We start from the raw sequence: 26,892 nt of genomic DNA, 5'->3' as shown, positions 1-26,892 counted from the left end.
GCATATAACAAACATTCAAGATTATGGTGGCAAGGAGAATGTTAAGAAGGAAATAAGGGGTGGAGGATGAATGGTGATGGACTTGGTTGATAGCAGACAGCATGGGCAGAGGCAGCAGGGAGTCAGCGGCTTATAGGCATGAAAAATAATCATGGTGAATGTTTGAATAGTGCTCTCCAAAGAATATCAGGCTTGTTACTAACTTTGATCTTCACAATGTTGTGATGCAGGATGCAAAAACCTTGGAGGGGTTATAAAGCATGGTGGTTAGCAGCCTGGACTGTGTGAGCTTGATCATGGAACTGACAAGACTTTAAGCATGTTTCATAATTTTTCTAAGCCTCACCCATGCATCATAAAATCAGAATAACAATAGTTCCTATCTCATATTGTTTTGTGCGGATTAAAGATAAAATCAGGACTTCAGTTATTATTGCATTATTTTATTTTTGCAGGATTTGAAGTTTAAGAAAGTTGATATGTAGCCAATAAGCAGCTGGGACAGGAAGCTAAGTCTACTTACTCTGAATCCATGGTCTTTCCCACTGTATAAAAAGAGCTGAGGTGTGTGTTCTGGCCATAAGACTGTAGTGGGAGAGAAAAGTACGAAACAGGAGCTTGATTGATTGGAGATGGTTTTAAATGACAGGCTGAGAATTTTAGTACTGGTGTACTAGTAGTCAAAAGGCAATTGTGATATATTCATTGATTTTATGGCAGAAGAGGCACTGTTATCTATTCTAATGCATGTTGTTTCAACATACTTCATCTAGAGATGGCTCAAAGGAAATCTTACCTGGAAGTGTAATCATTCAATGCAGATAAGAGCTGAGCTGCTGGGTTTGAAAAGAAGCGGAGTCTCCAGGATGGCTCCTTTGAACCCCTAATGTTCCACTCATTGACCACAATTACCTCATACTCTGGATGAGGGGACAAAGGTCCACAGTAATGTAATAGGGTATCCCATGGAGATAGAGTGACAATGTAGAATAAATTCCATTTTTCTGATTTCCAAAAATGCATTCCTTCTTCTTTATGAGGGCTGTTCAAGAACTATTGATGTTCTCAGACTCAAGAAGTAAGAGGTTGGGGTTAGTCCATGTTGAAGATTTGCAGAGAGTCTCCGAGAAGTGGTTTACTTTGTTTAGCAAGGAAGAGGATGTTAAGAATGAGCTTTTCAGTATTTAGATGTGTCTAGAGAAAATGTAATTTATATTCCCATTTTAAAGCAGTCCTCTAATATGTTCTATATTCCAACCAAGTGGCAGACAACCTTTACTTAAATACCTCTGATAAAGTTTGCTTCCTACTGAAGCTTTTTCTTTTTTTTTTTTTTTACTATATCATTTGTTCCTGGCTGCACTAGCTATTGCATTTAACTGGTAGAGGCCACTGTTCACTTCATCAGTGTATGGTATAAGGGCTATGAATGTATGATCCAAAATTAAACTACCTGTATTCATAATCCCCACTCATCTTAGATGAGAAGTTGGATATCTCCAAGCCTCAGTCTCCTCATCTTGAAGATGGGGTTTGTGACAGTACTCACCTGGGGTGATATGGAAAATGAGATAATGCATGTAATGGGTCAACCACATTGCTGGCACATAGTGAGTGGAAAACAAATGAGTTATTTTATTGATATTGTTCCCTCTGGGAACACCAGAGGGAAGAACGGAATGGACAATTTTCATTGATTCAGGCTCATGTGCAGAGATGGTATCAACTATTGTTGATCTGGGTCTTCCTGGAGCAGAGAAATAAATTCAGGGTTTTATTTTCTGTAATCAGCAGCATATCTGGAAAATGATTAGAAAGATTTTGAATCAAAGTCAACAAATGTGATTTCTAGGTTTAGGATTAGAGTATTCACATATATAATTAGAACATGTTAGAACTATATATTGGATGCACACAATTATCTTGTTGAATGAAATGAGCACAGGAAACATAAATCAAAATCACTGGATTGCTATGAAAATGAAATTATATCAAGAAGCACAGTGTCTCACACATATTGAGTGCTCCATATTATCATAAGACAAGCACAATATAGCTCATTAATGGTATTGAGTTCGGAACCATGAAAAACTGGATTTCAATTTCGCTTCAGTCATTTTTCACTCTTCCTTAATATCTTATCTATAAAATGAAGAAAATATTTCATGGGACATTCCACTGCCTGAGACACAGCAGTGACCCATTGAATATTAGCAATAATTAATAATAAAAATAATAGTAATAATAAGCTAATTTCAGAAGGAAGAAATTTAGTTGGAAAGAGTAGAGTTTTTAATAAGTGGAAAGTCCTTGGGATAAGACCTGTCTTGCAGGTTTTCAACTAGCAAACTCTAGGTGCTCAATAAGTATACAAAATAAATGATGGAAAAGTAATATGAAATTTGCAAGTTCTTGAATGTACCTGTTGATAAATGAAAGTCAGCACCACAGCTTGAATTTCCCAAAAAGAAGAAACTAATATAAGTCACAGTATCTAGGGGTTTCTTTTGCAAAACTGAATGGAGGTACTGGGAGCAGTAAAAAATGAAAGGAAAGGAAGTTAACCCAAGATTTTATTAATCTATTTAGGATTTATCCACTGACCCCTATCTCCTAAAGGTCAAGGGTTCCCTAGGAGGTGTTAACTCCCTCATATTTCTAGGTATGTGTATGTATGCACTAGAATGATGAAGCAGTGTCTCCAAAGTGTCTCAGACAGCAACTGCCAAGACAGAAAGCTAGAGATGAGCTCATGAGAAGAGATTTTATTGGGAGGATCCAGGAAGACGCAGTAGAATTGGGCTGCTCTTAGGCTATAATTGTGAGTAGTTGTTTTCTGTAGCAATGGACAAAAATGATAGGTCAGCAGGGTGTGAAACAGCACACACACACAAAATGACCAAGGCACTGAATGATTACTGATTAAAAATAACATTGCTTTCTCAGATTTTCCAGCTTATGGCTATGTGCTTACATGAAGCCACAGTAAATGGAAAGTCAAAACAATGTGACAGAATTCATTCTTTTGGGCATTACAAAGAATCCAGAGCTGCAGAAAATATTATCTGCTGTGATTCTAATCATATATGTGACCACAGTGATGGGAAACCTACTCATTGTGGTAACTGTGATCACAAGTCAGAGTCTGAGATCACCCATGTATTTTTTCCTTACTTCCTTGAGCCTCATGGATATCACCTACTCTTCTGTCATTGCCCCCAAGGTGATTGTGGACTCCCTCTCTGAGAGCATTACCATCTCCCTTGAAGGCTGCATGACCCAACTCTTTGCAGAACATTTCTTTGGTGGTGTGGGGTCATCCTTCTCATTGCTATGGCCTATGACTGCTACATGGCCATTTGTAAGCTGCTGCACTATCAGATCATCATGAGTCCTCGGGTGTGCTGCCTGCTGCTGGGAGCAGCCTGGGTGGGGGGATCTATGCACGCAACGTTACAGCTTCTCTTTACGTACTAAATATCCTTCTGTGGCCGCAATGTCATTGACCACTTTATGTGTGATTTGTTTCCATTGTTGAAACTGGCCTGCATGGGCACCCATATCTTGGGCCTCCTCATCATTCTCAACAGTGGTGTTATGTGTGTGATCATTTTCTTTATGCTCATTGCATCCTATGTGGTCATCCTCTGTTCCCTTAGGTCTTGCAGCTCTGAAGGGCGGCACAAAGCCCTCTCCACCTGTGGCTCTCACCTCACAGTGGTCATCTTGTTCTTTGTGCCCTGTATCTTCTTGAACATGAGGCCTGTGGCCACTTACCCTGTAGACAAGGCAATGGCTGTGTGCTTTACAATTGTTGAACCCATGTTAAATCCCTTGATCTATACCTTGAGGAATGCAGATGTGAAAAATGCCATGAGGAAACTTTGGATGAAACAAGTAATCCTGGGTGGTCAGTAGCTTACATGCTAAGAACAAATCTTGCCTTCAAATACAGTGAGGCCTTACCCTCACCATTCACCCCAATCTATTGCATACACAGCAGCCAGATGCATCTTTTATGCATATAAATCAGTTTATGATACAATACTCTGCCTTAATCAGGTTACTGTCAATATCTCCAATACATTTTGTACTCTATCCTGTTTTTCACAAGGCTCTGGTCACAGTTTTTCCTTTTTTCTTTTCTTTTCTTTTCTTTTCTTTTACTTTTCTTTTCTTTTTCCTTCCTTCCTTCCTTCCTTCCTTCTTTTTTTTAACTTGTGTTTTGAATATTCCAAGTTTTCCCCAGTATATTAGTTTCCTAGATGCTAAAACAAATATTGTAACATGTTGGTTTAACAACAGGAATTATCAGCTCACAGTTTCAGAAACTAGAAGGCTTGTCTGAAACTGGAAATGGTATCTTCTGGTAGCCGGCAATCTTGGGGTTCTATGACTTTTCTGTGACTTGGAAATGCACATGGCAGTGACTATTCCTTCCTCTTCTAGATTCTGTTGACATCCAGTTTCTGGCTACACCTTGTGGCTTTCTCTCTGAGTATAATTTCCTTTGCTTATAAGGACTTCAGCCATATTGGATTAAGGCTTACCCTCATTCAGTTTGGGAACACCTGACAAACAACATCTTCAAAGATCCTATTTACAAATGGTTCAAACTCACAGGACCAGGGGTTGGGACGTGAACATGCTTTACAGGGATTCAATCCACAAGACTCAGTTCAGGGTTTTTAGTTTCCCTCTTCTCTCTGCTAGATTCCTCTTTCCTGGATGAATCACCTGGATGGAGCCTTCTCTTTTTTTTTTACTTTTTTACATTTTCAGATGAACTCCCCCTCCTCAGAGAAGTTTTTCCTCATAGCTTTCTCTATATTATTCTCTAGCTCTCCATGCCTTTTATTTCCTTAATATCAATGATCACAAAATATACTGTAAAAATATAGTTGACTTCTTTTTGTCAGTTTTTCCTACAAAATTGTACTCCCTGTTAGGGCAGGGATTATGTTTATCCATTCATGCTGCAAACTCAGTAGTCAAAACACTTTAGTCACTTAGTAGGTTGTGAAAAATATTATCAAAAGTGAGGGGCAAGATGGCAGCATACAGAGGTGTGGAATTTAGTTAGTCCCCTGGAGCAACTAATAAACAACCAGGAACAACTAGTAAATAATCTGGAACAACCGCTGGGGGACAACCATGACTGAACACATAATACACCAACCTGTATTGGGTAGAATGGCTGAGATTGCAGCATAAAAACTGTAAGTAAATGCTGTGGAACCATGCCCCCTCCCCCCACAACAGGCTGAGCAGCAAGACATCACTGTGGGAGAAAGCAGGATTCCTGGAGCAAGCAAATATAGTGCAACGTATCTCCAACTGGGGTTTAAATTAACAAATATGGATCACTGAATACAAGATATAAACACAGACAAACCCCTAACAAGCAACAAAGTACCCTGAGGTTGTTCCAGTGGAGAGGAGGTGGGGCTGATGGAATAAAAAAAAATAAATAATTAAAAAAATACAGAGATTTTAGAGATGACTGAATTTAGAGAGCCAGAAAATGCCTGTGTCCCAGGAAAGGGAGCCTGGAAGACCAGGTGCTCTCTCTGACTGATGGGCAAAACTGGGGGTCCATGGACTGGCTCTGAAAAGGGGATTTCTTTCTGTTTTTTTCTCTCTTTCAACCTGAGTAGCATAATGGAGAAACCCTCAGCCATTTTCAGTTCACCACACTCTGACCCAGACAAGAGTGGAGTTAACAGAGTCAGAGAAACAAAGGAGTAGTTCAAATGCAGAGGATAACTCCCTAGGTGGTGTATTTGCCCTAAGAGGAAGGTGGAGCCCAGCTACAGTGTCTGCCCCATTTCAGAACTCAGACCCCAGGGCATGGGGTAAAACAGTCAAAACAGAAACAACCTAAGCTGAGAACTAAAGGGACCACACGTCTTTACACCAGTTGGGAGTGACAGGCTGACAGGCACCACCTGCTGGGCAGGTTAGGAAAAGCACAGCAGTGTGAAGCCTCTCAGGAAAGCCTGACAATCTTCTAAGACACACCCTCGGGGAAACGTGGCACTGAATATAGCCCCATTCTGAGACCTGAATCTGTTCTGGTCTGGGAAAATCTGATTGGAGCAACCAAGGAAACCAGATGCCTAGACAACAGAAAACTACAACTTACACTAAGAAAAATGAAGCTATGGCCCAGTCAAAGGAACAAACTTACACCTCAACTGAGATACTGATGAGATATTGTTTCACTTTAATGAAATAATTAAACATTTTCAAATAAATATGATAAATCAATTCAAAAACCACATCAACAAGTTCAGGGAAGATACAGCAAAGGAGTTGAAAGACATAGAGAAAACACTGGCAAACAGAAGGTAGAAATCAAAAGTTTGAAAAACACAAATGGCAGAATCTATGGAAATGAAAGAGACAACACAAGAGATGGAAAACACAATGGAGACATACAACAGCAGATTTCAAGAGGCAGAAGAAAACATTCAGGAACTGGAGAACAAGACACCTGAAATCCTACACATAAAAGAACAGATAAGGAAAAGAGTGGAAAAATATGAGCAAAGTCTCAGGAAATTGAAAGATAACAAGAAGTGCATAATTGTGTGTGTCATGGGTGTTCCAGAAGGAGAAGAGAAGGGAAAAAGGGTGGGAATAATAATAATAGAGGAAACAATCAATGAAAATATCCAATCTTTTATGAAAGACAGAAAATTACAGATCCAAGAAAAGCAGCATACCCCAAACAGAATAGATCTGAATAGACCTATGCCAAGATGCTTAATAATCAGATTATCAAACACCAAAGACAAAGAGAGAGTCCTGAAAGCAACAAGAGAAAAGTGATCCATCACAATCAAAGGAAGCTTGATAAGACTATGTGCAGATTTCTCATTTGAAACCCTGGAGGCAACAAGGAAGTGGTGTGATATATTTAAGATACTGAAAGAGAAAAACCTCCAACCAAGAATCCTATATCTAGCAAAACTCTCCTTCAAATATGGGGGAGAGTTGAAAATATTCTTTGACAGACAGTGAGAGAGCTTGTGAACAAGGTACCTGCTCTATAGGAAACACTGAAGGGAGCACTACAGACAGATAGGAAAAGACAGGAGTGAGAGGTTTGGAACACAATTTTGGGTGATGGCAGCACAACAATGTAAGTACACTGGACAAAGATGACTGTAATATGATTGAAAGAGGAAGGTTAGGAGCATGTGGGATACCAGAAGGAAAGACAAATGATAAAGGCTGGGACTTTATAACTCAGTGAAACCTAGACTGCTCAACAATTGTGATAAAATGTGCAAATATGTTTTTACATGAGGGAGAACAAATGACTATTAACCTTGCAAGGTGTTAAAAATACAATCAATGCAAACTAGAGACCATAGTTAACAGAAGCATTGTATTATGCTTCCTTTAATGTAACAAAGGCAATATACCAAAGCTAAATGCCTATGGGGGGATATAAGGTAGGGGTGTGGCATTCTTGGCTTTGGTGATGTCTGATGCTTTTATTGTACTTTAGTATAATTCTATCTTGCCTTTCATTGCTTTTCAGCCATCATTTTTTTCTTTTTCTTTTGTCTCTCTACCTTATTTGTACCTCTTCTTTGTGGAAGAAATGGAAATGTCCTTATATAAATAGTGGTGACGGTGGTGATTGCATAAATACATGATTATACAAGGAATGATCAGTTGTTTACTTGGGACAGAATGTATGGTCTGTGAACAAACCCATCTTAAAAAAAGCAGGTTGATGAAGAAAACTTGAAGGCACTGTTTTGAATGAAATAAGTCAGACACAAAAGGACAAATATTGTATGGTCTCACTGATATGAACTAATTATAATATGTAAACTCATAGACATGAAATGTAGGTTATCAGGATTTAGAAGGAGGCTAAAGAATGGGGAGTGGCTGCTTATTATGAGCAGAATTTTTAACTATGTTGAAGTTAAGTTCAAGGGAAGAAGTGGTTGGAGGTGTGTGGTTCTACACATATACTATACAGTTTTTGATGGTAGCACATTATTGTGAGAATAACAGTGCTGAATAGTGTGTGAATGTGGTGGAAAGGGGAATCTTAGAGTCACATATTCAGAAGTATAAAACATTGCATGAGATTGACAATGTCCATGATTAACTCTACAAATATTAGAAATCTCCATCATGAACTAGAACCAACGTATGACGCTATAACTAGAAGTTAATAACAGAGGGGTATATAGGGAAAAAATATACCTATTGCAAACTATGTACTACAGCTAGTAGCACTTTAACATTCTTTCATCAACAGTAACAAAACTACTATACCAAAGCTATGAGTCAATAATGGAGGGGGTGGTCAGGTTATGGGAGGATTTTAGTTTTCTTTTTTGTTTCTATTTTCTGAAGTAATGATAATGTTCTAAAATTAAAAAAAAAAATTGTAGTGATGGATGCACAGCTGTGTGATGGTACCATGAGCAATTGATTGTGCACTTTGAATGATTGTATGTTATGTGAAAAATCTCAAAAAAATTGAATTTTAAAAAAATATCAAATGAATATGAATCTAAATGAGACTTTTTCAACATTTGAAAATTCAATGGCTGGGAAAGAAGAAGTATAAGATGAATACATATAAACATTTTAGGGGTTAGAACATCCCCAGGTTGCATACTGAATAGTGTCTGTTTTTGAAGAAAAGCCATTATTTTAGGCAGTACTGCGGGATACTGATTACGTGCTTCAACTTGGCGGGCCTGGGCCAGGGGACCTGATCAGCCCCTGGGGAGGGTGGTGGGCACGGGCGACAGCGCCCTCCACAGCCCCCCAGGCCTGAGAAAGTGAGGCCGGAGGCAGGCCCCATTTCCTCACCCAAAATACCACCGTTAGGGGAGGCTTGCCGGAGGGAACCGCCTTTTCCCCACCCCCTTATCTTGCCCGCACACCCCCCGTTGCCAGAGCAACTCCCACCACCACCAGTGCGCATACACTGTTGCCAGACACCGTTGCCAGAGCAACTCCCGCCCCTTTTCAAACTACCTCCGCGCCCTCTTAGAACCAATCCTAACCTCCGCACCCTCTCAGAACCAATCCTAGCCTTTATCCCCTCAGCATTGGCTTGTAACAACCCCCGCCCTCTATGCCAGCCTATATAACCTGTGCTCACCCCTGAATAAAGGTCCTTTTGTCCTTTTGTTCTACCCCTACTGGAGGAAGAGTGTCTTGTCTTTCCCTTCTCGCCGCCCTCCACACCTTGCACGCCACCGCCGGGGACCTGGCCAAGTCCCCCGCCTCGCCCTCGCCTCCGGGAAAGAGCCCCCGCCGCCGGTACCCTCCGAGCAACGCCGAGAGCCGAGGGTTCAGCAACCGGCCGCTATCCCCCCCACACGATTTAACTGCGACCGCACAGTACTGCCCTTAGACCTGGGCCAACAGGGACCTGTCCTCAGTGCCACACTTTGGAGTGACTTCTGAGAAATTTCCCAATTTCTCTTCTATTTTCTGGTACTGGCCAAGGTCTGTAGTGACCTTCTGGACCCAATGCTTGGCCCCTGACCCTGTTTCTACCCCTTGGAGTGCTCTGGATTCTATACCGATGATGTCATCCTCAGTCCTGTTGTAGGGATCTTGGTTCCAGGAAAGTTGCCTGGCAAGCAAATGGCTTCTACCAGCTGGCTATTTTTTTCTTTCACAGGATTTCTCTACCTTAGGTTACCAGAATGGTGATGACACTCTGTTTTTGGGTGACAAAAGACAACCTCAGAGATTTGGGCTACAAATTGGCCCCTTCTGACTCTGGGCCTTGGGCTATGTATGTGGACCTTTATCAGCTCATTTTTCCATGCTACAACAGTGGTGTCAAGTCCAATCTCTAGCACTGAAGGTGGTGGCAGTGGGGCAGATATTCTTCCCTGTAATGCATCCCCCAGCTGGTACCCATGATGGCTTCCCCAGCCCTTCCATGGGCTCTGTGACATGCTTAAAAGCAATTTTCCTAAGGTGGCTACACCTGTCTCCTTCAATGGCTTTCAAGACGATTGTTCTGCAATGCTTACTAGCCTTTCCAGTTTATGTCCTATTTGGTCACTGATGGATATGGTAGCATTGTATTCTCCTGTGTTGGTCGTAAGCTATGCATGATGAAAGACCTCACATTTCAGGAATGCAGTGATTACAGCCTAAATTGTTCAAGGGAAGAAGTGGTTGGAAGGTGTGTGGTTCTACACATATACTATAAAATTTTGAACAGTAAATTTAACATGACCAGAAGATGAATTACCATTCTCACTTTCCTACATACTGTGATCATCAGAATTACATTTGTGGTCATCAAGAAAATAATCCTTGATAGAATCACTGGAAGCCAGTACTTATGGGTCACTTGATGACTGATACAGAATCAAGTGTAATGCTGTAAATAGCATTAAATAAATATTATTAAGGACCTGTAGAGGCATGTTATGGGTTGAAATGTGTCCCCCAAAGTATATGTTCAAGTCCTAACTCCCATTCTCATGAATGTGATCCTATTTGGAAATAAAATCTTTGAAGATGTGATTACTTGAGTCTAAACTGGATTCGAGTGGGTCCTTATCCAATATGGCTGGTGTCCTTGTAAGAAAAGGAGAACTGCACACCTTCAGAGAGAGACAGGGAAAAGGCCCTGTGAATGAACAGTCAGGCAGAGATTAGAGTTATGCTGCCACATTCCAAGGAATGCCAAGAATTTCTGGTAACTCCAGAAGCTGGGATGAGGTGAGGAAGGATTCTCAACTACAGGTTTCAGAAAGAGCCTGGATCTGCTAACACCTTGATTTCAGACTTCCAACCTCTGAAACTGTGACAAAGTAAATTTCTGTTGTTTTGTGCCGCCAAGATTTTTGCTGGTGTTATATCAATAGAAAGGCATTATTTCAATCTAAACAGGCTTGGAAGAGAGCAGGAAGCGATGGTTCCCAGATTTCATAGCAAGAGAGAGGCATGGACACTAGGCAGACTCTTCATGTTCTCTGAATGGACAATAAACAAGTATATAAAAACCTCCTCTCTATCCACCAGTCTAAATTTGTATCAGTAAAATCAGTGATGTCTCTCTCTGGCCCATGAATTTTGTAACATGTTCTGTAGTCAAATTGTGATTTTTAAATCAAAAATTTTATATAGGCATATGTCTTGCAAAAACTGTCTGGCTCTGCACACTCTATGGGGAGATATTATTTTAGAGGCATCAATTCTGTGATGATATAATTAAATCCCAAACAAAATGACAAAGAGTTTTTTCATGGAAACTGATAAGTTGATTCTAAATTTTATATGAATGCATGCCTGTGCTTGAATAGCCATGGTAATAAATAAAATAAGACAAATAGGGATAGGGCACTAGATCTACCATATATAAGAACACATCATGAAACTCTGGCTTGGAAATAATTTGCTATAGGTCCAATAGTAAAGAATTCCAAAGAACAGAAGAAACTTCCAAGAAGTTAGCCCTCTATCTTGGAAATTTAGTATGAATTTTGTAATTTAATAAATGATGAAAGTGGAATTTTAAATTGGTAGGGAAGAATGGATTCTTGTATAAATGCATAAACTGGAAGGGCAAATCAGTATATTGGTACATATATACATTTGAAAACACACACATACACACACACATACCCTTTTTACACATATCTTTCTCCATGGCTTTCTGGCTCTTTCACTTTTTTTCTGATTTGTATTTTTTTTTAATTCACACTGTTCCACAACTCTACAGAATAACCTGTTTCTTATGTTATCTGTCCCACTTCATCTTTACAATATTATTTCAGTGTATTTTCCCCCTAATTCTCTCACATAAACAAATAAAATAAGAAAGGATTAAGCAAAGGAGAGCATGGAATAAAGTAAAAGATATTAAATGTGGTTTGAGGTGGAAACCAGGGTTCCATAATGAATTGCTGGAATCCAGTTTTTTAGTTTTATTTTAAAAAATATCATGTTGTTCTGCATCAGAACACCACCTAAAATTTAATAAAAAGAAAATAATCCTTGTTATTTATTTCCATAGGCGATTGAAATGAAAGTGCTTCTGGTCTTTGAATTTTCTGATAAATCACTTCAATTCTGCATCTTTCTTTGGGAGTGAGAATAAACATAAAAATAGGTAGTATAAAATAATTAAAGACCCTTTTGAGTACCAAGCTGCTTCATATAGATCATTTCTGAAGGGGCTTGATTGGTTAAGTCCTTAGGAACTCTGTTTACAGGAAACCAGATGTCAATAATCCTTTGCCCCAAGCCACCCTGACTTAATTTTTAGACTGCTTTAGCTTACCACAAGCTGCTTTTGCCTGCATGGCAAGTTCTGCCAGAACCAGCCAGTGACAAGTTTCCTGGTTCAGACTTTCAGGCTGCCCCCTGGTAGACTGTCACCAATGTAAGGTACCTCAGTGCACATATGAGTCATTCTGCTCCATGTGGAACACAGTCATGGTAGGTACCACAATGGGAATGCGGGTGGCTCAACATCACATTCTGGAGGCATTAGGGGAGGGGCCAGCAAGAGCACCAGGATCTTCAAGATACATTTCCTTGATTCAGCACTCACCCAGTTAATGTACCCCTTTAATTGTTTTCTGGAGTTTTGAGGAAGATGGCTCTGTCAGTTTTTCTGAATTGTTCAAAGATTTTATGGAAGAATGGCACTTTGGGGTGTCTTACACCCCCATCATGGTCCTTTGGATACAGTGTTTGCCTTTTTGTGTCTATATTATTTTACTCAACCTGATGTCTTCAAGGTTCATTGAGGTTGTAGGATGCAACAACTTCACTCTTTTTTAAAACTGAATAATATTCCATTATATGTATATACTACATTTTTTTAATCCATTCATGTGTTGAAGCACACTTGGGATGCTTTCACCTTTTGGCTATTGTGAATAATGTTGCTATGCTCTTTGGTGTAAAAATAGCAGTTTGAGTCCCTTCTATCAACATTTTTTGGTATATACCAAGAAAGACTGCTATTTTTCTGGGAGCAGAAACTGAACAATTACTTTCATTTCTCTTTTTGAAAATTTCAATTTTTTAGTAACTTTAGATTTATAGAAAGGAGCATGTATATTATAGAAAGTTCCTCTATATTTCTCATCATGTTTTCCCTTATGTTAATATCTTATATCACCATAACTCTAATCATCAAAAATATGAAATGAACATTGGTGCATTACTATTGGCTAAACTCTAGACTTTATCATGTATCACTTGTTTGTCAACTACTATCATTTTTTTTGTTCCAGGTGCCAATCAAGGGAAACACATTGCGTTTTGGACAGTTACCTTTTAAATGTCTTAAAATTCTGAACCATGCTATCATAGCCATGAGGATGTTGTACTCTCCATTGTCAATTTTTAATAATTTTGGAAATTCCTTTTATCTGAAAAAATGAGGGGGTTCATTTGTTTATAACTAATGGTCATTTTATCTAAGTTTATATTTGTATTAGAACACCCCATATAAGGGCTTAGGAAACATTTAATAATTAGGTTAATACAGATAATTGGTCTTCCTCCCCACTCCCTACTAAATTTAGTTTCCCTTCCACAAAGAAACTCACAAATTCCTTTCTCACAAAACCATATCAACCACATTCTTATTAAAACCATTTTACAGAGGTGGAAACAGGCTCTCAGAATTTTATAAAACTTGTTCCCAGACATTCAACTAATTAGAAGAGACTGGATATGTATCCAGGTCTTTATAAGTATTGTGTCCATGTTCTTACTCATTTAACTTCTTTGTCTCTTCCGCTTTGACCATAGACTAAACTGATCATTGTTGGAACATATATTTATAATATTTACTTTTTATAAATGATTAATGACTAACCCAATGACTTCATTGGGTTTGTTTTCTTGTTTTCTGGGTGGCAGCTTGTAGTTGGATGTGAAATTCATAGTTTGGATATATTTTATGAATGTCTAGAACACTGGGAACATAATAGAAATGGTTGTCTTAATGCAAGCAGAGTCATTAAAATACATTCATATATTTGTTAGTTTTATTAAGCATTTAAATTGTTTTTGTTAATTCTAAGTGGCCTTCACAAAAAAATGCTATTCATAATTCTCACAATAAATCCTATTCTTTTAATAAAACATGTAATTATATAAGATATATAACTAAAATATTTCTAAGTGTACAGATGAAGACACAACCATCCTTCAAAGTGGGATCTGCCTATGGAAAAGGAAGTAACTTTTGAAGTAATTATCTGGATGACTCATAGAAAAGCTTTCTATGAATAAGGCTGCTAGCTTTTAAAATGAAACAATAATAACTACAATTTGCAAGGGCACTTTTTCATAAGGAATGTTTGCACATTTTCTAATTTGACATTCATCACAATCTTATAAGATGAGCAGAAATTATATATGAATATCTTTAGTTTGCAATAAAGTCATATAAATTGAAAACATTTAACTTGAACAGTTGTACTTCATCAATTTGGCCACATTATAGAAATAATTGTATATAACAAAGTCCTAAGACAACATTATGTTGTTCTACACCTCACCTATGTAGTTGTTGCCAATTTGTATACATAAATGATGGGGCTATTACCCTCTGATTCTAAATAATTTGTTGTTACCCTCATGAAGGTGCCTCATTCATACATGGATAAAGGAATCAGAAGACTTTGATCTTTAGAGATGGGTGGAAACTAGAAAATAAACATTCCCACCTCTTTCCCTGTGGAATCTGTGGAAAGGACATTGTGTTGGAGTAAGAGGTTCTGTGTTAAAATCTCAGACCCACTATCTGTTATTTTTTTAAACTTCGCCTCTCAAAGCATGAGTTTTCTACCAGGAAAATGGGGATCATATGATATGACAGGGCTGTTTCCTAGGCATAAGCACTGAGCAATTGCTTTTCTCATATTATTTATTATTCCTTATGATAAGAAAGTATTGTTAGTTTTATTAGCTCCAGTTCTCATTTCAGAATGATGGATGAGAACAAAAGCAACTCAACACCTAGGGCATATTTGTTATGTGTGGCAGCCCAGGAGTTGGAACCCCTATCCCTTAGGGAAAAGGATGGAGACTTTAGCATGCAGCAGCACACATGACCAGAGTGCAAACACTGAAGGTCATTGAGCCTAATCACTGTTGGTAATCAGCTTTCACAGGACTCACCTGAGGCTTCTTTGTACCCAAATTTAGTAAGGCTCTGTTGAACTACATAAGGCACTCCTCTTTCCCTTGTTTGTGTGGATTATTGACTTCCATTTCCCAACTGGCCACCTTTGGGGAAAATGCTGTATGACCCTAATTAAAACTCATGGGTAACTTCTTGCCTGGCGTGTTCTTTGTTCTTGGGGCCCAGTCAGGCAGGAGCATTTGCCAAGCCAGCCAGGAGGCCAAAGAACTACAGTCATAGAAGGCCTGATTACTGGGATGGGAGGCTCCCTAGGGAAAATCCTGATATGGCCTGCAACATCCATGTGGTGAGGGGTGGCTACCTTCCTAGTTGAATGGGGACCACAGAGAGAGTATGGAGATACTTATAACTACCCAGCTGGACTAATAGTCATCCTGCAACAGGTCACAGGACACTTGGGATTTCATAAGTAAAAGGAAAGCCACTGGGCTGCCACAGCTATAGCCTGGCCACTTTCGGAGGCCCTTCAATCAGCTGTGGAAGAAGCCTTGATGGACAAAAAGGCCATTTGCCACCTGAAAAAGGAACTTAAGTTAGATAGGGATATGCAGGTAGCCCAAGCAGTGTTGAAAGATGCTTTAAATGTGAGGCCACACTGACTAGATGAAAATTTTTAAAAACGAGCATTTTGTTACTCTACAATAAGGGGGAGAATTTACCTAAGATTTAAATAAAACATACTCTAACTTCCCCTGATTGGGATCTCAAGGTTTGGGACCCAGTGGATTTGTTTTTCAGATGATGAGGATTCCCAGTTTGTTTGGGAGAAGTAGAAAGAAGAGTGTAAAATTTTCACCCTCTGGTCCAATGTAAGATTAAGTCAGAGCATATCCCAGCCCAACCAGGTCCCTAGGCAGATGGAGATGATGCCACTGATGCAGCCACAGCCACAGTTGCAGCCACAGCCACAGTTGCACCCACTGGAACAAAAAATACATGTTACAATGTGAGATTTTACTGCTCCTGAACTACAAGAAATTGGGACTCAGTGTAGAAAGAAACCTAAAGAACATTTATCAAATTGGCTACTGCAATTGTAGGATACTGGTGCAGATGGTGTACTGTTCTCAGGATATGACATGAGTTAATTGTCCTCTCTTACCAACTATCCTTCTCTGTGTCAATGCAAATACTTGTTAGCCCCTAAAGTGGAAATAAATTCACTACTTAATTGGATTATATTCCAAAGTAAGGAGGTGTGGCCCCATGAGTGGGCCCCATCAAACCCCCTATTGGAATACCATTGATTAACTACAAGATGTATTGAGGGGGCTAGGGATAGAGCATGCAGTTTATACAATGGGTGCCATTGGACCAGATAGTATAACTTACACCAGAGGAATTAATGAGAGAATTCTATATACTGCTTCCAGTCACTGGTACCAGACTTTGGTGCCCATTATCAGCCCTCTTATAGGACAGCCCATTTCACAGGCTGCCCAAATGATTACACACCTGGGGGAAGTCAGATCACCTAAAGGGAAGGAGAGCTGGTGTCAGAGCTATGGGTCACGTCCTGAGAGAACATGATGGTCCCAACCAGGTGTTGTGTAGACAAATACAGAGAGCTTTAATAACTGCTGGAGCTAAAATTGAGGCTATTTATGGGTAGTCAAATACAGTATTATTTAAACTGCGGAAAAAGCCCAAGGAGCAGAGGTTTATTAATCTTGAAACCATGTCACTAGAGGAGGATGTGGATTCTGGCCAAAAGATATGGCTGATACCATGTAAAGAGCCCTTTGGCCTCCTCCCCAGCTGAAGAGGTCTGGGAGGCCCCCTTTCCCCTAGCAAAGGGGGTAGGTCAAGATCCCCAAGTAAGAACAACATACAGGGACACTGGGAATCAGAGGCCACATATAGAACTATCTTTTGGTCTCCCACTTACGAACATAGAGTTTTGGTTTTAGTAGACAACAGAGCAGAATGCACCTTAATATGGGAAATGGCCATGAATTGGGGGCCTATGCTAACCAGTGCTAGATATGGGGGCCAAAATATTAAAGCAACACAACAACTGCTAATTCAGATTGGCCAGTTACCACCTCAAAAGTACACAGTGTCCATATCTCCTATTCCAGAATATATATTAGGGATTGATATTTTGCAAAATATTATTTTGCAAACTGCTGTAAGTGAATTCTATATACAGTGTCAGGTGGTCAAAACAGTCCAAAGAGGATATACTAAGTGCTCACCAGTAAAGGTAGCCTCCCCTATAAGCATGGTGGCTGTGCATCAATATGTTACTATGGGGCCATCAAGAAATCACTGCCACCATTACGGAATTGGAAAGTGTGGACATTGTAATCCCCACTCACAGCCCATTCAATAGCCCAGTCTGTCCAGTAAGAAAAACCAATGCAACCTGGCAAATGACTATTGATTATGGAGAGCTTAATAAAGTAACTCATCCTGTGTTTACAGCTGTACCAAATATAGTTACTTTGTTACAGGACATAAGCATGCAATTAGGCCAGTTTCCTTTTGTGCTAGACCTTGTTAATGCTTTTTTTAGTATTTCCTTAGACACCTCCATCCACCCTGTTTTCACCTTCATGTGGGAAGGACAGCAGTGAATATGTTTATAAGAGACCACTACCTGGTGTTGGCCAAATAGAGAAATTCAAGCATTGAAGAAGGGACAACAGTGCAGTAGCTTAGGTAAGAGATTATTTTATCTTAGATGACATTGGTAGCAGAGGAAATTTTGAGAAGTGGTCTTCAGATTGATTATATAATGTTTTGTGGGTAGAGCTGACAGGACCTCGTGGTGGCTGGGATGTCTGCTCTGTAGGAAAGGGAATGAGATGAATAGGGATATAGGGAGGTGAGAGGAGATATATCAGATAAAAGATATTTGGTGAAAAACCAGTCCAGATTTTCTGTTGTTATTCTGGTAAGAAGGTGCTGAGAAGGACAGGATACCAAGGAACTGGAAAGATTCATTGCTGTTGGAGAGTAAGTGAGAAATGCAAAAGAGATTGAATAAGTGTGAAAGTATATAGAACAAAGAACTGAGATATAGGGCTCTTCTGAGATGTATGGTCCTCAAGAAATATGTTCTTTCCACAACTTAAAGGAGGTTTGCCTTTGGTGGTAACGGTGCCGAATTGACCCATTCCTTAAGCAATTGTGTCATGGTCTACATATGGCATGGGCCATGCTTGAGAATAAGGAGCCCAAATTCAATGATCTTATCTAGGCCACTAATGTAAATGTAGTTATGCTTTATTTGTTTGCAAGTTGTCCTACCTTCAAACTGTTAATTCCAAGAGGAAGGCAGAATGCCCTGGTTGTCAGTTGGTGTAACCACATTTTTAACTGTGTGTCTTTATGTAGACTTGGTGAAAAAACTGTATTCTGCCCCATGAAATGAGACTGTCTTTAAGGTTGTTATGAAAGGCAACTTTTTTGTTGTTAATTGGCAATTTTAATCAGATCATAAAAATAGTAGTAATAATATAAGCATTTTCACAAGAGGGGTTTTATGAGTGTCCACGTTTGTGAAAACACATTGATTTGTAGTTAAAATTGGTATATTTTTGTACATGTAATTTTATTTTAATATAGCTAAATTAAAATATAAATATATAAAATATATATATATATATATATATTATCTGGAGTTATTATTCCAAATCAAGCAAGATTATTTAATCAAAGAAATTTTTACCTGTCCAAAGAACATCTATCACACTTTAAAAAGATTCAAATTCATGTGTAGTGCATTATCTATAAATGCATTGTCTAACCAGGGAACATTAATTTATGACCAAATGAATGCATCCAAGCTTTGTTTGCTTCAGTCCACCTAAGACTAATAGGCTGTGACCATAATCCCTAAAGAGTCAATTTGATTATTTCTTTTCTTTGTGCTTTCACCCATTAATTGGAAGCACTGAAGAGTCTCCAACTCCAGAGTGTTTTTCTTTAAACTAAATTACTATATTGCATGGATTCTAAGGACTATTTTTTCTTCACATGTCAATATTGAAGAAATCAAGATGTGTCTTACAATCACCATTCACCAGTCATCCATCATGACCTAGTTGTCATTTTGTGAGTGTGACAAAATTTACAGAATGAGGTTTTTGTTTCTAATGACAGAATAAGACTGTCACTGATCTAATCTTCCAACTGAAAACTGGACCTAATTTTGTTGCATCTGTTATTAGCCATTAACATGTGCATCACAGGACCAAGCTCCTTGAAAGGAAAAAATAAAAAAGCAGACAGTAAATCTTCTAAGTTGAGAGGTTTTCTAGTTTGCTAATGCTGCCAGAATGCAAAACACCAGAGAAAGATTGGCTTTCATAAAAGGGGGTTTATTTGGTTACACAGTCACAGTCTTAAGGCCATAAAGTATCCAAGGTGACACATCAACAATCGGGTACCTTCACTGGAGGATGGTCAATGGGGTCCAGAAAACCTCTGTTAACTGGGAAGGCACGTGGCTGGCATCTGCTCCAAAGTTCTGGATTCAAAATGTCTTCCTCCCAGGATGTTCCTCTCTAGGCTGCAGTTCCTCAAAAATGTCACTCTCAGTTGCTCTTGGGGCATTTGTCCTCTCTTTGCTTTTCTGGAGCAAAAGTCTGCTTTCAATGGCCATCTTCAAACTATCTTTCATCTGCAGCTACTCTCTCAGATTCTGCACATTCTTCAAAGTGTCCCTCTTGGCTGTAGCAAGCTCACTTCTGTCTGAGCTTACACAGTGCTCCAGTGAACTAATTCAGACCCATCCTGAATGGGTGGGGCCACATCTCCATGGAAATTATCTAATCAGAGTTATCACCCACAGTTGGGTGGGGCCCATTTCCATGGAAACAACCTAATCCAAATGTTCCAACTTAATCCCCACTAATATGTCTGCCCCCACAAGATTGCATCAGAGAACACGGCTTTTTCTGGGGGACATAATATGTACAAACTGGTACAAGAGGAGAATAGAAATACTAGTGGTACACAATACTGTGAGCTATTGGATTTCACATGCAGAAAGCATGGAGATATCTTATCAATAACCCAAGGATCCAACAGATATCATTAAGGTCACATTTTTGAAACAAACCCACATCCCAGAATAAGGGCTACTCTATTTAGGGGCCTACCCAAGCCTAAAGCCTGCCCTTCAGAGAGTTACAAAAAAGCCTTCAGAAAAAAGTGTATAATGAAACAAAACTTAACTTCCCTTGAAGGAAGTCACCATAATTCCAGATACCTTATATTGTTTCAACTGCAATTTCCAGCATGAATAACAAATACTTAATAAGAAAAAAAACAGGAAAACTGTGAAACATAATTTCAAATAAATATTGTCAGTGTAAATAAATGCCAAGTTGATGCAGGTGTAGTAATTAGCAGAGAAAAGACTCTAAAGTAGCTACTATAAATATATGAAGGATGTATCAGAAAACATGTTTTGGGTGGTTTTATGATGAAATAGATGAAGAATGCCAGTGATGATATGAAGACTAAGATAAAGGACCACATGAAAATTCTAGAACTGAAAAAACACATAGCTTAAGAGAAAAATTCACAAGAGGGTCTAAATGTCAGATTAGAGATGGAAGAAGAAAGGATCCAAGAGCTGGAAGACGGATTCATAGAAATTGTCTAATGTGAAAAACAGAAAGAAAAAGATGTGATAAAACAATAAACAGAACCTCACTGACCTGTGGAAATACAAGTTACTTAACATATACATCATGGAAAGGAAAAAAATAAATATATAATAGTTATAATTTTACAAACTTGGTGAAAATCTCCACTTAAAGATCAAAATGTTTAACAAATCTCAACCAAGTTCAACACAATGGAGGCCCTATCTAGATTCATCATATTGAAATACTAGAAAATGATGACAAGGAGAAAACCTTCAGGAAATGTCAGTTCTACAAAGAGAACAATTATGCAAATGATAGAAACAATGTCAGATAGAAGATTCTGGAATAACATTATTAAAGTGCTTTAAAAATTAGGAAAGAAAAATAAATCAGCACAGAATTTTATATCCAGTAAAAATACTCATCAAGAAAGAAGCTAAAATTGAGATATCATCCAGTAAGAAAGCTGAATTAATTTGTTGCCAGCAGACTTGAATATAGTAAATAAAAAAGGGAGTTTTTTTTATGCTATAGCAAAATGATATCTGATGGAAATTCTCAACTACTGGAAGGAATGAAGAACACTGGACAAAGTAAATATTTGTGTTTTTTTTTTAGTTTTACATATAAAACTATTATTTTTCTTATTTTAATTTATTTGACAGAGAAGTGAATTTTCAAGCACAATTAGAGCCTCAATATAATATAGGGTTGATAAGGAATGGGGATGTGAAATATATGACACCAATAACGCAAAGGGAAGGAGAATATATATACTTACACTCTGATATGTGAAGTAGAGCATGTGAATATGAAGTGGCAAGTTACAAAGTATAAGTACATACTGATACATTAACAATACATATTTTAATCCTTAGAGAAACCATCAAAATTATCAAGAGTGGCAGAGTTACAAAACAATAGGATATAAATGGAATATTAACAAAATTTACATTAACTCAAAAGATGTCAGAAGTGAAATCAAGGAAAAGAGGAATAGAAGAACAAATGAGAATTGAAAGACAGAGAAAATAAATAGAAAGTTGGCAAATTCATGCCAATATAACATTATAAACATACCAAACACATCAATAATTATATTAAATGCAAATAATCCATTAATTAAAAATCACAAATTTCCAAACTGCAAAAAATTAAAACCCAGCTATATGCTGTCTGTGATGCACTTTAAAAATACTGAAATAAATACAAAATCTAAATAAATAAAATGGAAGGAGATACAATTTCCAATAGACGAGCTTTAAAAATCTGATATAATGATAGATAGATAGATAGATAGATAAAAATCATTAATATGGAAAAGAAGTAAAAACTTACTTAATTCCAAGATGACATGTAGTAAATTTAGGGGATAGATAAAAGAAAAATGTTGGTATCCTACTAGAATTAAAAAGAGAAATTTGAAAGTTTGCAGGATAGAAGTCCTATGTTCATGACTCAATTATTGCATACCACATATGTAGCAACATGTAGACAAGGAATAGAAAATGAAAAATGATATATAAGGTTTCTCATGACCCTAGAGTCCCACATTTCACTTATTTCATGAGATCTGGCTGCACTCTCTTAATTGGATGCTGTGAGAGATACTGTATACTCATAATAAACTCCCCTGGTTGCTTTTACTAGTCTAAGGGTTTTTGTTGCTTGTATAAAAAATGAGAAATTCCTAGTAGTTATTTTATGTTCAACTTAATATATATTTACTTACTTATGGAATTTTATGCCTTTCATTCTCTAATGGTGGTTTGACAGTCTTTAGTGTCCAAGACAGGAATTTAGGAAATAATTATCTTTGAGGGAGTAAGATGAGATTAGTGGTTGGGGGAGAACAAAAACCTTTTATTTACCCTTTAAATATCAATTTAACACGGATCCTGAAGGCTAATTTGTGGTTTCTGAAGAGGCCACAGCAATTTCAAAACCTTCCCCCTACACCCGCCCTCTAATGAAACATATACAGGCACATCTCCCTAAATCTATCCTCAGGAATGACAGAACTAATATTACTTAACTAAGTATTATCAAGAATAAAAGCAACATTCAAATAAAAGTAGGTACTCTTATTTGTTAGGACCCATTGCTTCTTCAAATCCTCGGTTTTCCTTCATGTTTAGTCCTTCTCTAATATCAACTTACCTGTGTTTTTAAAGGAGGGTGACAGAGAAAGTGTTCTGCCTAGCCTGGTGCATCAGGGGGAGGAGGTGAGTTCCTAGCTCATTGATCTAGATTCACAAACTCACTTCTGACCCCTTACTTTTCCCATTGCTACCCCCACACCAATGTACAAGCACTTTCTTCAGAAAAGGAAAACACTAGCAAGAACCATTTCTCCTACTTTTGCTCAGAAAGAGTGTAGGAAGATGTTCGTTTGCTAATGCTGCCAGAATGCAAAACACAAGAAATGGATTGGCTTTCATAAAAGGGGGTTTATTTGGTTACACAGTTACAGTCTTAAGGCCATAAAGCGTCCAAGGTAACACATCAGCAATCAGGTACCTTCACTGGAGAATGGCCAATGGTGTCTGGGAAAACCTCTGTTAGCTGGGAAGGCACGCAGCTGGCATCTGCTCCAAAGTTCTGGTTTCAAAATGGCTTTCTCCCAGGATGTTCCTCTCTACGCTGCAGTTCCTCAAAAATATCACTCTTAGTTGCACTTGGGATATTTGTCCTCTCTCAGCTTCTCCAGATCATGAGACTGCATTCAATGGCTGTCTTCAAACTGTCTCTCATCTGAAGCTCCTGTGCTTTCTTCAAAGTGTCCCTCTTGGCTGTAGCTCCTCTTCAAAAGGTCAGTCTCAGCTGCACTGAGTTCCTTCTGTTTGTCAGCCCATTTATATGGCTCCACTGATCAAGGCCCACCCTGAATGTGTGAGGCCATGCCTCCATGGAAATATCTCATCAGAGTCACCACCTACAGTTGGGTGGGTCACATTTCCATGCAAATCTAATCAGCACCAAAATGTCTGCCCCACAAGACTGCATCAAAGAATATGGCTTTTTCTGGGGGACATAATACATTCAAACTGGCACAGAAGATGTGTTTATTAAAGACCCCTCTAAATCATTGGGAATGAGAATAAAGGAAATTTGAGGAACTGAACTGAAAGCAAGGTCATACTGTGTGTCTTTGTAAGTAATCAGTGCACACCAATGTGCCAAGACATACCAGTAGGGAATTTGGGACCTAGACCACTGCTTCTCAAATTGTAAGATGCTTAAAATCACTTGGGCATTTTGATAATACAAATTTGCCTACAGAGATCTGAGGTAGCAATGTAATTCTGCATTTCCAGCAAGCTCTGAGGCTATGTTGATCTTGTAGGTTCATGGATTACATGTCGGGGAGTGAGAACCTAGATGACAAAATGCAGCTTTTTATTCCCTGGGTCTTAGATTTTCACCTGAGATGCAAGAGACACATCTATAGGGAACATCAAATAGCATCAAAATGCAAAGACTTTCGAATAAAAGGTTTAGAATTATGGTTTATTGGCCATCTTAGGGAACAGATTTTGCCTGAGGTTATTTTTCAATGTCTACTTTACATCTTTGTTTTGCAGACTATAGATCAATGGATTAAGCACAGGGCTTACAAGTGTGTAGAAGACAGCTATTATTTTAGATTCCTCAACAGTCTTATCAGTAGGTGGTCTGATATACAAGCAGAAGAGTGTTCCATAAAATAGGGTGACAGCCATCATGTGAGAACCACAGGTGGAGAAAGTCTTGTGCCTGCCTTCAGCTGATTTGATCCTGAGGATGACAGCAACAATAAAGGCATAGGACACCAGGATGATGGTGAGGGAATTGGAGAGGTTGAAGCCAGCTGATATGGGCATGGCATGTTCCTTGACATAGTATCAGAGCAAGAAAGCTTAATGAGTGGTGGGTCAGCACAGTAGAAGTGGTTGATGGCATTGGATCTGCAGAAGGTCAAGCGGAAGGTCAGGATGGCTTGGAAGAGACCATCTGAGAATCCATAGACATAAGGAAATGTGGCCAGGCAGATGTATACTCTCCTGGACATTTTCACACTGTAGGGCAGTGGGTTGCATATGGCCACATAACGGTCATAGGTCATTGCTGCCTGCTTGTAGATCTCAGTAAGTAGGAGTGCTATGAAAACATAGCACTGGACAAAGCAGCCAGCACAGGAAATGGTCTTCTTCTCAGATAAGAAAGCCATCAGCATCCGTGGAGTTGCATTCGAGGTGTAGCACAAGTCCACAAAGGCTAAGTTAGCAAGGAGGAAGTACATGGGGGTTTGAAGATGAGGGTCCAGACTGATCAACATGACCATGCCCAGGTTGCCTAAGAATGTGATGAAGTAAACAACCAGAAACAACACAAAGAGAAGAGGCTGGAGGTCTGGGCAATCTGAAAGCCCCAGGAGAATGAATTCTGTTATTGTACTGCCATTTTTAATGAGCATCCTGAGAGTCTGTGCTTGCTCATGAAACAAATGGAAATAAAGAAGAATAGGTACAATTCATGTTAAGGACAATTGAAATCATTTTCTCTAATCCTGCACATGCCATCAAAAATCATCTCTTTCTGGATATTACATAAACGGATTTCATGCTTCTAGTAATTTGTTATTTCATTTTCCTTTGTATTCAATTTCTTGTAAATTTTTATCTGTATACCTCTAACTATGGTTCACCTGAACTGACAGCAATAGCTATGCCTATTTCTTTACCTCTACCTGCACTTATACTATCTATCCATACAAGTGAACTACATGTCCACTGTCTCTTCAGAATTGTCTTTGGCTCTCAAACTACATATTGGAGAAGGTCTAGTTCACTGAATCCACCTTTTGAAGCATTTCTCATTTCTCCCATCACACATAAGAATAACTCTTTTTTCTCTATATCTATTTTCTAGCAAAATCTCTATCTTTCTCATAAAGATAAGACAGATAGATGATAGATAGAGAGATAATATACCTTCTTCCTCCTCCAAATATATCAATTATACAATGACAAGGAAAGTCTAGTTCATTATTGTACCATCAGAACTCAGCAAATATTGATATACTAAATTAAAAATAAGAAAGAAAAATTTGTGTTTGTCTGAAAGAATGAATGTCTAGTATTTTTCTCATTTATTTCTCTCTGTTGGACTTTGCATGATGTCATACACTTGGGAGAATAAAGGGCTTTTGTGAAACTTCTTGTACAAAGGAATTGCTTGGGAAGCTTGTTTTCAAGCAAATTCACAAATATTTTGTTTCAGAAGCCTTATGTGGGATACTAAGACTTCACATTTAATAAATTCTCCAGAGGATTCTAATCTATATGTATACAATCATAGTGGTTCAATGAATGTATATCAAATGTTCTAGTTTGCTAATGCTGCAGAATGCAAAACACCAGAGATGGATAGGCTTTTATAAAACGGGGATTTATTGCGCTACACAGTTACAGTCTTAAGGCCACAAAGTGTCCAAGGCAACACATCAGCAACCGGGCACCTTCACCAGAGGATGGCCAATGGCATCCGGAAAACCTCTGCTAGCTGGGAAGGCAGCTGGCGTCTGCTCCAAAGCTCAGGCCTCAAAACGGCTTTCTCCCAGGACGCTCCTCTCTAGCAAGCTTGCTTCTCTTCAAAACATCACTCCCAGCTGCACTCCCTTTTCTCTCTTTGAGTCACCTCATTTATATAGCTCCACTGATCAAGGCCCACCCTAAATGGGTGCGGCCACACCTCCATGGGAATACCTCATCAAAATCATCTCCCACAGCTGAGTGGGGCACCTTCCAAGCAAATCCAACCAGCACCAAAAACGTCTGCCCCTACAAAGACCACAAAGATAATGGCATTTGGGGAACACAATACACTCAAACCGGCACATCAAATATGAGAACAAAGCATCTTCAGTTTAAATGAAGTCTCACACAGTATTTTGAGGATGGTCAGTAGCCATGACTTAATGTGGCAATAAAGAATATAAATTAAGTTTTTACATATTGAGTATCTAAGCTATTAATCACAGCTTGTATCTATCAAGAGGTATTACTATTTCCTCAGCCTTTTAAGCTCTCCACACATCACAATCTAGTGCTAAAA

At 38.7% G+C, this 26,892-nt stretch overlaps 2 pseudogenes; one reads left to right on the top strand and one right to left on the bottom strand.

The window, feature by feature from the left end:
- The first annotated feature begins 2,989 nt into the window (after positions 1–2,989).
- On the top strand, positions 2,990–3,918 carry LOC119517268 (annotated as a pseudogene).
- Positions 3,919–24,356: 20,438 nt separating this feature from the next.
- On the bottom strand, positions 24,357–25,252 carry LOC119518239 (annotated as a pseudogene).
- Between the last annotated feature and the right edge of the window lie 1,640 nt (positions 25,253–26,892).

The sequence above is a fragment of the Choloepus didactylus genome, chromosome 21 (assembly GCF_015220235.1).
Source record: "Choloepus didactylus isolate mChoDid1 chromosome 21, mChoDid1.pri, whole genome shotgun sequence".
Classification (NCBI taxonomy): Eukaryota; Metazoa; Chordata; class Mammalia; order Pilosa; family Megalonychidae; genus Choloepus; species Choloepus didactylus.
This window is presented reverse-complemented; position numbering and strand designations above follow the sequence as displayed.